General features: G+C 35.4%; 1 protein-coding gene across 25 annotated transcripts in view; it reads right to left on the reverse strand.

Moving 5' to 3' along the window:
- The window catches only part of Lrrc4c (leucine rich repeat containing 4C), a 1,178,862-nt gene that overhangs the window by 1,037,931 nt on the left and 128,700 nt on the right, over positions 1 to 12,231 (reverse strand). For 4 of the 25 annotated variants that reach the window (XM_087205617.1, XM_087205613.1, XM_087205607.1 and 1 more), the window contains exon 2: positions 9,221 to 10,317. The exons of the other annotated variants lie outside the window; for them this stretch is intronic. The gene's annotated coding sequence lies outside the window, so the exon portion shown is untranslated. The remainder of the gene's footprint in view (positions 1 to 9,220; positions 10,318 to 12,231) is intronic. 25 annotated transcript variants of the gene reach the window in all.

A 12,231-nucleotide genomic window follows, 5' to 3' on the forward strand; every position in this document is an offset into this window, starting at 1 on the left:
ATAGACTCTAGGTAGTAGAGACCTAAAATTCTAATCACACCTTCCAGCAGTTAGATAATATTCTATTGGAAAAGAAAGAACAACAAAAATAAAAAATTCCCTGTTTTTTACACTTGGTCAGACTCTGGATTCTTGTTTTTCACTTTTGAAGTAAGATTCCCCTGTACTTGATCTCTCTTGTCCTGTATTCTACTCTAACTCTCTAAACAATCCAAACATGACACACTAAAAGCCAATTTGATTTTCACTGTTGGCCTTCTGTTGGGGCAGTGAAAGGCCATGACCAACATATTTAATGAGATTTCATAAGGCTCATAGGTTTGCATTACAGTTATCAGAACTGACGATCCTTCTATTAATGGAAACTATCCGAAGGTTTTATTCTGTTATGAATTTAATTCTCATTTTGTTGTTGCTCTTGTACATACAACAAATGAAAGTTCATCAAAATATCAATTTGCTATATTACCATGCTAATTTCTCTCACTACTAGAGCTTAGGTAGGGAATTCCCAACTGGTGTGGTTATTTCTACTCTTTCTTTAATTAAGAAAAGGACAGTTTCTTAATTTCTAAGGGGATGATTTTTATCCTAGGTCTTTTTTTTTTCTTTCTTCTTCTGGGTAGTTACTAGCTTGTAAATAGAGAAGAATAAATAAAAATTCCAAAAGCAAAATGCAGTTACCTTACAAACCAAAAGTGGTTGTCATTTTGTCTTAAATTTTTAACACTCTCAATATTTACTTTTGCCAAATTTATTAAAGCTCTTACTAGAAAATGAAAAATACAACACAGGGATTCCCTGAGAAGCCTCATCTCAGTATTCCATGGATTCCTTCTATTTGTGTCTCGGTTCTCATGCTTAGTTGTCTTATTTTCAAGGATAAAATTAAGTACATTTCTATGTCTGTTAAAAATATCCTTTATTACCTCCTGGAGATTAAACATAATTTCAAATTTGGCAATTGAATCAAAACGATTTTGTGTAATATTAGCATTTCCTTGTTTTGTGTTTGAAACTATCTTTTTTCATTTCAGAAGAAATTCCCTCTAAAAATAAAAGAGAAGCAGGTAGAAGAAAGAGAAGCAAATTATGAATTCAGTTTCATGAGGAAAACTGAGTTTTGTTTTGCACCTGTGCCTCTCTCTCTTGAAAAGAGGTTGACCATGTGATGACTGAGCCAGGTAGGAGCAGCTGCACAATTTATTCCTTTCTTCCATCAAAGAATCCATACTTATGGATGAAAACTCAGCAGAATCAGGTAGCAATAACTCATGCAGAAGGTTCAGCATCTTTCACCTGGGTACCATGCAGGACTGTCTCTCATACAGGGCAACCCACTCTTGCCTCCTCCCCACATACTGTGTCACTTCTCTGGACCTGGAGCATGCTGCTGTTGTCACTAGAGGATGGTGTGTTCAATGTGTGTGTTTTCTTGACTGTGTTCCATCCTTTACTGTTAAAGACTTGAGCGTAATTTTATCAAATATTGTTGATCATAAATATCTCCTTAGTATCTGCCTCAACAGTGGATAAAAGGTAGCAATATCAATATTTTTCCAACAGAGTGTGACTTAAGATTTCATTTTACCTGGTCTTACATATGAAGATAAATGTGTGTAAATCAATGAGTGTATGTATGGATGGATGGAAACATAATCATTATGGGGCTCATGGTGTGCTGTCTACATGCCAGATGTTTTGCTAGATATTTCAGTTACACCAATTTTTTGATTTTTTCCTGGGCCCTCTTCCATCTATTCAGGATAAGCCCTATTAGTGTAATCTCCCATTTGGGAAAGAATATCAACTCAAAAATTAGATGGAATTAAATAAGTTATTGCAACCCAAGTCCCCTGTTTTCCCATGGACTCATTGTAACAGAATTTATTTACACATGTGCTGATATCATCTTGTTTTAATGTTATTTCCATGTGTGATGGAAAATAAAGCATGAAATATGTGAGTTGCTTTTTTTATTCAAATAAGATATAATTTCAGTAAATCAATAACTTGAGTAAGTTGTCACTGAGGGTTGCTGATTGACTTACACATGTTCAGGACAGCAGTCACATTCCCCGAGTTGACCTAAAAGTTTTGTTTTCCTGCGGGTCTGATGTTAAGGGGGCAGTTGACAGGGAATAGAAACGCAAGTGTCTATGGGGAGGGCTGCTGGAGACAAGACCTCAGCAGTGCAGCTAGGGAATGATTGTTTCACTGCTGTTAATGACGTGTGATGTCTGTGGTAATTAGCAAAGTGTGTAACGGGATGAGCTTGGGTGAGTGTGTCTTTGTGTACTTCCGTGTGATCAGAGCACAGGTGACAGGCGGAGTGTGTGTCACACCCTCCTTTTGGTAGAAAAAATATAATTGTGAAAACGTGTGTGAAATATATGAACAAGAGGAAAAAGGAAAACCCTTGGGACACAGAATATCCATTATCTATGTTTATGTACACATTCCCTAGGTACCATGTGCTCCCACAGAACTGTTCCCCCAGTTATAGCAACTTGTATCTTTTTACATTTATGATTATTTTATTATTATAGAGGTAATTGAACTACAAATAGTAAGCTTGGGAACAACAGAAAAGGACATAAAAAACCCTCCAGTTAAAGATAATCATTGTTAATATTTTGGCATGTTTCCTGTGAGCCAGGTTTTATATAAAGGTTTTATTATTAACAGTTGTATTCATACTCCATGCACAGGTTTATCTGCTTTTCCATCTAACACTTGAGGAGTTTTCATGCTAGTACAAATGTAATAATTATGGCTTTCATTTTGCTTTCTCTGTACAGAGAACTTTTTAAATTATGATGCAATGATTATAGCAACCTAAGAGATGGGTACTATTATTATCTTTATTTTACAACTGAGGGAATTGAGGCACAGAAAGGATAAACATTTTTCCTAATGACACATAGATAGCAAATACCGGACTTGGTGCTTAAATCCAGGCAATCTATGCTCTTTTACCTTGACATTAGACAGGGTTCAGCAAACTTTCTTTTTTCTTTTTTTTTTTTTTTTGCAAAGTATCAGATAGTAAATATTTATAGCTTTGTGTGTCTCTTGGTCTCTATCACAACTACTCCAGTCTGTCATATAACATAATGGCTATAGACTAGTTTTAAATAGGTCCATGACTGATGAATTCTATGTCCCAATAAAACTTTATTTATGGACACTGAAATTTAAATTTGACATAAATTTCACAGGTCATAAAATAGTATGCTTTTAACTTATTATTTTCACCTTTAGAATGTAAAATTTATTCTTAACCTAGGGGCTGAACAAAAATAAACAATGTGGTTCCCTAAGAGAATTTCTACTGGTTAGATATTTTAAGTTGTTTCAAACATACCATGATCAATGGTGCTATGATGAACATATTTGTAAATTGAGCTTCTATTGATTTTTTGTAATATTTTCTTGCCATGGTCCCAGGCAAGATTTGCTCAGAGAGTATGAATAATTCTGTTTCCCCTGAATTTTACCATGAAACAACTATACGTCAAAGGTGTACCAATATTTTGTAATTGTTACTGAGCTGATACTTTAATATATATGAAATCATAGGAAATAAAATAATTATTTAAATTATAAGAGGAGCATATTTAAGATGTGCAAAGGCAGTCTGTTTTCCTAATATTTAAGAAAATTTACTCAAAACATTTTTCAAAACTGCACTTGCCCTCTCAGTGTTATTTTAATGTTCCATCTAAAATGATAAACCATTAATTATAGAGTGAAGAATTAACAGCAGTAAATCTGATAGTGTTTTTTAATTTTCTTCATGTTGGGTAATTTTTCCTTTTGCTGGTTTGAGTTTTCTGGGGAATAGTTTAATGAAAGGATATTAGTGTTTCCTGGATATTTCTTTTAAAATCTACTTAAAAGGAATAAGCAGGGTGCTGCCCCATAGCCAGTGGTAGCAGAGCTGTGTCTGGTTGGTTGGGCCCTTTAGAGACCTGCTTTCAGAGTCCCAGGTCTTCAGTTTTGTCCCTCTTAGAGACAGCATCCATCTGCTGAGCATGGTGTCCTAAGAGGACTTCCTTGGATGCCTGGTTATTTCTGCTAAGTGTGAGAAGAAGCCAGGAACCAAGTGTGATTGACTTATGCAAAATGGTCCACACCACTAGGCATTCATGCCAAAGCTACCATGTGTTTGTTTGGAGTATCATCTTCACATAGACTCAGATTTGTGAAGTAATGTGGATGTGCTGGTTGATTGGTATCCAGAATTTTGTTCTCTCTTTGTTATGATGTGATAAGAAATTTTGAGTGAGAACCGCCATCCTCATATTTGAAGGGAGCATTTTAAGATCCTCTGGTATATTCTTTGACATCCTCTGATTTCTCAGTGGTAAATATATTGATACTGCCTGAATCAAGTGTCTTATTCTTTGCAGGCACATGATTTCTGATGAAGGGGGCTGGGGATTTAGCTCAGTGGTTTTGTCGTCTGCTGCGCAAGCACAAGGACCCAAGTTCAATCCCCAGTACTCCCCCCCCCAAAAAAAACAACAACGTTGATTTCTGATGAAAACTTAATGGGACTTGAACCTCAAAATAATTCTGATTTTCCACATGTAATAATACACTTAAAATCTCATTCCAATAGCTAGATTGCCTATTTTATGCAATTGCCAAGGAAAAATGGACACCTCCATGAAGTAGCCATGTCACTCTACTACATTCCACAAATGCTTTGTTTTTTCAAGTCCATTCATCACTGTACATTTAACACATCCTTAGTGGAAGTTTCCTGTTGACCGTTGTCCCTCCTACCCACCTATCCACCCCACACATCATGCAGGGCTTCTAAAAAGATTTCTATGAATCTCATTCCAGTTTTTGAGATAAATGAACTATCTCAGGGGTTCCATTTCATCCCTTACCATGCCCTGAAAATATTACCGTTATAATATTTATACTATATTAATTGCATTTTTTCTTTGACTTTCTTTCCTGAGCATGATACCCCAAAATTAGCTTGTTAGAGTGGCATAACATAACTTAGCAATAATTAAACCTGTGGCTCTTGGCTCAGGCTGCATATGGTAATCATTTGGAAAAATGTGTCAAACGACCAACACCTAGGTTGTATTAGAAACTTTGGGTACTGGACATAGATATTGGTCATTTCAACTCCCCTCTCCCCAGGTGCTGATGATACATAGAAAGTTTGAGATCCAATGGCCTAAGCTGTAAACAGGAACCACGCTCACAGATCCAGCTGTGAAATTCTTCTCTGACATAATCATGACAGTTTTCCACTCTCATCCAATGACAAGACAAGTGTATCTTTCGGAGCCTCATCTCCAGCCCTGTTTGATGTTCTGCCCATTTCTAATGGAAGACTGAGCACAGCACGGTGTATTTCCAGAGTTGCCATGAATATTTATACATTTTCTGCATCTTTACAAATTAGGGAGCTGCAAGATGAATGAGAGTAGTGAATCAGAGAAGACACACAGTGTGATGTGGGCAGAAATTTACTCTCTCATTTCTATTTAAAACCTGATGACTAAGAGAGGAAGACAGTCCACATCCATTTCAGTAAATTCCTTAATGCTCTCCAGCATGGCACTTTGGATTTTAGCACTACTGGGGGTGACTTGATTTATTTCCAGAAAGAGTATGGCTCTCTGTGAGTCTATGTATGACAAAGTATGTATTTGTGAAGTTGTTTCAAAATGAAATGGATAAAAAAGAAATTACTAGACTAATTGTTAATTAGTTTCCGTAAGCCTCATTTTCCATGTTGTCTTGGAGATTTGGATATAACTCTGACTGTCAGTGAATAATTTTTAAGTCTGACAAAATGCTATTTGTTTCTAAATTGATTTTTAATGTCTTTGGTTTGCATTTTCTTCACTTAGTTAGCTTTCCAACAATTATTCATTAGATTCTCCTGACTTTCCATCTCAAGTTCAAACTAGATTTTTTAGGAGACATGTGTCAAGATTTATTGTAATAATGTAGTTTGACACTTTTGTACTAGAAAAGCATGGACAGAACAATAATATGCATACTTTTATCTTACTCTTTGATTATGTGGAAAATGTTGAACTATTTAAAAACTGCTTAGTATATCAAAAAGTGAGGACATTTTCTCGTAATTACATCCACATGCTTATATCATAAACACAATAGTGAATGCAAAGTAATTTCATCCAGCAAAAAACACAAAGTGGGTTGGGGTTAGCCTATGATAGAAAGTCAATTTGTGCTGTTAATTTCAGGCTTCTACTTAGAACTATAAATACAAATCATGTACACAAAGTCATAAATTAGTCTTCTGGCTAAGTAGACAGTTATTCCAAAATTCCTATTTTCCTCCTTATTTTTAAGTTCTTGACTAGTTATAGTAAAGTCACTTATTCTGTAGTCTCAGGACTGAGGGGGCACTTGTATATATTTGTCTGCAGTATTTATCTCTGGTACACAGACTTAGTGAGGAAATCTGACTTTCATAGTGAGAATTTTTAAGTCTTCCACTTTCTTAGTTACTTTTCTCATTACTTAGACAAAATACCCAACTCCCACAGGTTAGAAGAGGAAAGTTTTATTTTTGCTCAAAGTTTGTAGAGGTTTCAGTACATATTCAGCTGGCTCTAAGACAGGGTGGCATGGCAGAGGGCCATGGCAGAGCAGAAACAGTCCATAGTGTAGCAGGCAGGAGGCAGCAGCAAGCCCATCTTTTCCTTTTATTCCATCTACCATGCCTCAAACCTTCTGAGTAGTGCTACCCACACCCAGGGTGGGGCTTCCCATCACTTAACCATAGAACAATGCTAAACCAATCAGTGAAATAATTTAATTATCACAACCTTATCCACATTCAAACACCCTAGATTTAGCCACCTCTGAAAATCACACCTATGAGCACATGAGGCTCTTTGGGCACATATAGATACAAGCTATAACATGCATACTTTTAAAAATTGCCATTTCCATAAGCATTTGTTTGATGAGCTATTAAATTCTATGTCCCAATTTTATAGTAAGCATTATTCAGCATATCAAAGTTGTCATTTCTTGGGGTTTTTTTAAAGAGCTTACAGTAGAGCAAGAAGACACATATTAAATTAAAAGAAAATAAAATATAACATTCATAGCAAACCAGAGTAAGTGCTATACTCTTTAGGTTCAGGAATTATAACAGCATAAAACAGCAACCAGTTTTAAGTCAAAAGGTCAGAGAAAAAAATGAGTCTTTTCTGAGAATATCAGATTGAGTACAGATTTGAAAAAATATAATCTTTTTGTTGCTTAGAGTGGGCACAGAGATTGAAAACTTATTATGACCAGTCACATTTTATGTATCAAGGGTTTCAGTGTTCTATATTGATATTGTACTCATTTTATGTTGGTAATTAAAAATACTTATTCCAGTTTTGCTGTCCAAGGAGCCAGCTAGTCATCGATACAGTGAGCCAAGTTGTCCTGTGACTAAAAGGGAAGTTCCATAGCCCTGGCTCCATGGAAGCAGAGGCTGAGATGAGAATGATGACTTATTAAGGACACGGTTTAAGGGCAAGGAGGGTTAGTGAAGAAGAGAACAGGTGAAAAACAGCTAAACAAGTGTGTGAGCTCAGCCAGAGTCTAGCTTTGGGCTGACCCAGGGAGGCTTGGGATGTTGGATTGTACCATAAAGTTGGAGATAAAGTAAGCTGCCATTTTATAGCCAATATGTGTGTTGGGGGGTCCAGTTGGGAGGAGTGGAGTGGTATGGAAGAATAGGAAGTGCTCCTACAATCTCTCAGACAGGAGGCTCTCTTTGGTCAGGGGAATCCTTGAAGGAAACAAAACTGCAGTGACTTGTGATTAGCTATCAGTTACAAAAGCTGGTAAAGAGAACAGAGCAGTACATGGGCAGCCTCTGCTTCATTGGTGATTCTTCTAGATGAGTAGTAGTATCACCTTGGGACTTGATAGACATTCATGATTCCCCATCACATCTGAAGGCTTCTTTACCCTGTGTTTTTACCAGCTTCCCAGGTCATTCTGGTATATTACCACCTTTAAAAGGAGAGCACCCCCAGAAGAGTTTTGAGAAACTGAAAGTGTAAATAAGAAGTAAAAGGTACAATAGATAACATGAAATAGGAAGAAAAGGTGCAAAGGGAAGGGGAAATGGAAGGGGAGGGGAAAAGAAAGAAAGGAATGGAATTAATATGAGAAAAAGAAAAAATGGAAACAAAGTCTTTGTAGATAGGGATGGGTAGAGGGGTTGAAGAGAGGTCTGGGGAATGGGGAAAAAATAAGAACTAAGATGGATTATGTAAAGGTGCAAATTTCCAATGATAAATGTCATTATATTGTATACCTTAAATGTAATAATATAATTAATTAAAAAACTGAAAAAAAGGAGACAAAAGATAAAAAACCAAAAAAGGGATCAAGAGGTTCAGTCAGTCATTGACCTGAACAAACTTAACAAAAGGAGACAATTGCTGCTGAATTTCCAGTTCTTTAAAATGAACTGGTATAATTTCTGCTGGAAGGTGAAGCTTGTTTGATGAAGTTGGTGGATTGTACCCAATGGTCATTTGCATTCTCTGTGAATATTTGATTTAACTGTGAGGTCTAGTTCATTCATCAGAATCTGGACTTTCAACTTAGACTTCTCCTAACTATTATGCTGAGATTGAAGAGGCCTTGTGGATATGTCAAAGCAACAATAAAGATTTCTGGATGGGAATGGCTAAGTAAGCTCATATCCTTACTTCTCATAGCATGTATAAAAATGTGTTTTGCAATATGGCCTTCTTTCTAGAAGATCTTTGAAAAGAAATAACATACCCAGACATTTTGAAAATTATATGCATTTTAGGAGATGATTAAAAATTGAGTATAACTGCAAATATTATTCAGTTTACATAAGAGGGTAACATTCAATAATTTTACCTGAGTAATTTATGAATTGCAAAAAGGATCATGTTTTTAAAATCTTTGTCATTTGATACTTTAGCATGTATTTCACCTTTCTTTTAAACTGTTGATATTATTTGGGGAGTAAATACTGCCTTATTTACTCAAATAATTATTCAACAAATATGTATAAATTGCCTACTATGTGCAAGGTCTTCGTTAGATGACTGGTAAACTAAATAGATATGGTTACAGCTCTCCAGATCCTCAGTGTCAATGTGAGAGCCCCGTTACTGCTATATTATGAATTTAGTGACATAAAACAAAAAATTCTTACCTTATTTTTGTGGAGTCTGAAGTCTGATATGGATATTACTTGGTTGAAGTCAAGAAGAGAGTGGAATTGTGTTCCTTCTGGATTCTCTAGGGAGAGAATCACTGTCCTTGCTTTTTCAGCTTTAACATTTCCTGCAGTCCTTGGCTTGTGGTCTCACTTCACTCTGCTCTTTGATTCTGTCATTTTCCTGCCTTTGGCTCTTCTGCTTCTCTCTTTTCTTTATAAGGGTTCTTGTCTTACAATGGATCCATGTGGAAAATCCAAGATAATCTTCCATATCGAGATTCTTAATTCAATAACATCTCCAAAATTATTTTCTTCATGTAAATAACATGTTCATTTCAAGGTTCCAGGGATTAAGAAGTGGCTATAATTTGGTAGCCAGGGTGTTAATTTTTTTTTTTTTTTGTACCAGGGATCAAACTCCAATCATGGCACTTGTGAGGCAGGCAGCAAGACCATTGAGCTAAATCCCTAGCCCTAAGGGGTTAATTTTACTCTAATGGAAAAAAGGATGGTTGCAAAAGCTATCATGACAAAATAACTACATAATTCCAAATTCTGATAAATGCCAAGAATCCATTTTCTGTCAAACATTTATTATTATAGGGTTATAAGTAATTCTCTTGCAATAAAGTGAAAACAGATGGAATTGAAGAAACTTCAGGTCATATTTGAGGAACCTCTATCAAGAAAAAAAATGAAATTTTCTCATAGTTTTCTGTCACGAGTTCTATCACTGGTCACAGAACTCTGTCTTAGAAATCCTCTGTTTCATAACACTAGACTATATGTCCATCTTGATAAATAACTCTTGGGTTCTTTCCATTCCTATGATGTTGCTCCTTTCTGACTCCACAAATTTTCGATGGACAAAAGAAGAAAATTAATTTTTCTTGAGAATGTTCCCATATTCTTTCATCCAACATAATCCTCCCCTTCAATATCACCAGTCATTCAAACCTTCCAGGAACTTCTCAACTATGTTCACTATTCTGAAGGCTCAGCTGTCACACATCTAGAAAAGCTTGCTTGCACGAACACTCTAGAAAGCCCCAGGCTATCTGTGGGTCTTCTTCCTCTAGCACTCTCAAAATCTGTAACATAGGTTCATGGTAAACAAAATTCAATTTCTCCATGTATGAATATTTTTGAGGATGGTGGCAGAAAGCATCCATGTCTAACATAATGAAACAGCCACCAAATAAGTTTTAAAAATTTGATTTAAAAAACTTTTGGATATTAATACAAAATTAGAATACAGCAGAAGCTACTCTTAAATCCCTCAACCTAATGAGACCACTGGATTTGCTGGGGCTCCCAATTCTTTTTGCAAAGTATACATATACTTGTAGCAACCTGTATGTTTGCCTCTGGGCTCTGATGAGCAGAGTACCTCTGGTCCCTGAGTTGAAACACATACTGGCCAGGTGCTGGTTAGCTTGTATCATTTCTAAAACTTATTTTATCACAGCATTCAATTAAATATTATACAAACGGATGAAACAGCCAGAGACTTCCTATTTATATAAAAATCAAAGTGAATGCTTTGTTAAGGGTTGGTATTAGTAAGTAAAAGCTTTGTTGTCAAATTCATGTGGGTGAGAAATCTAAAAAGCATAAAACATAAACGAGTTTTGCATTTAAGTCCCTCTGTGATTTCTTTCATTGTGTTTTAAAAATGCAACTTCTATTTGAGAGAAACTGAAAAGGGAATTAAATATTAGGTTGTGGCAATGGTTTATAAGCACAGTGACTCAGAACTCTTATTTGGTATAAGAAAATCTCAGTAAAAGTATGGCCCTGTGAGTTAAGATTGAGTCATTTACTTGTAATTATCCTTTTAAAATCAAAAGAATGGCAAATTTTTTAATTGACTAAAACCACTCCAAAGTTTATCAGATGAGAGAGTTTCAAATGTAAAGACACATGTTTTTGGATAGCTTAATTTCTCTTCTGTTTTTTATTATTTCAAACTAAAAGGGAAGTTGGCAAATAAGAAAAATAAACACTTTTATACTCATCAGCTAGAGGCATCAGCTGTTGACATCTTGTCACTTCCGTTTTTAATGGTGCAGTCTATGTTTTCACCTCTATATTTTTACCCTATATCACTTTGCTTATTTATTGACATTTATTTTGGTATATTCTTGGAAAGTAAGTCATAATTATGTCTGATAACTCCTGACAATTTAAGACATTTACCCTTCATTCTCAAAATTTGGAAATGAATAAACAATGTCTGCATTCTTAGAATTAAACTTTGCAATGAACACAAAATCTACAACAGAAATAGGGTACAATCTGTAATAGAAAAAATGTCTAAGGGGAAAAACAGAATAGAGTACAACCTAAATGAAACTATTAATATATCCTAGGAAGGGAATGTGTCACTCTGAAGTGAGGGAGAAGCTACTCAGTCATGGGACAGAACATATTGGGATAGACAGGAGAAACTTCAGTAGTGTCATGGAAGCATTGTCTAATTAGGTAACAGTTTCTCAGTGAGGCTATGATTTCCCTGAGACTTTCATTCTTATTCTGTAGTGGGATGAATGAAACAAAAGTCAGTAAATATTTGGATTAAATATCAAAAGCTGTGGGTTATTTTTGTAGTTGATTCACATCAGAAAGAAAAAAATTGATGCTCTCTTTTGATAAGTTGTTTTAGAAGGAGACAAAAGCATCAAAACATATGTCCCTTCCATTGACAAGTGAGTTAAAATTCCTACTGGATTTTAAAAATGTATTAATTTTATTATTAGTTTAAATATAAGTTCACTTTATCTGCTGAAGAATATTCACATCTCTCCAGTGTTTCATTAATAATGCCATATTTGGAGCCAAAGATTCTAGGTTTCCATCAATTATACTTGTTCTACATTTAAGACCTACATCTTTGACTCATCTTTGACTCATCTTATGACTTAGAATCTAATAAGTTCCTCTATTTGGTCACATGAGGCCAATTCAGATTCTCTCAAAACATCTTTTATTTCCCTTTACAGTGC

Source organism: Heterocephalus glaber, unplaced genomic scaffold (genome assembly GCF_053883595.1).
Source record: "Heterocephalus glaber isolate CG9 unplaced genomic scaffold, H.glaber_assembly_v1.0 deba00000594, whole genome shotgun sequence".
NCBI classification, from domain to species: Eukaryota; Metazoa; Chordata; class Mammalia; order Rodentia; family Bathyergidae; genus Heterocephalus; species Heterocephalus glaber.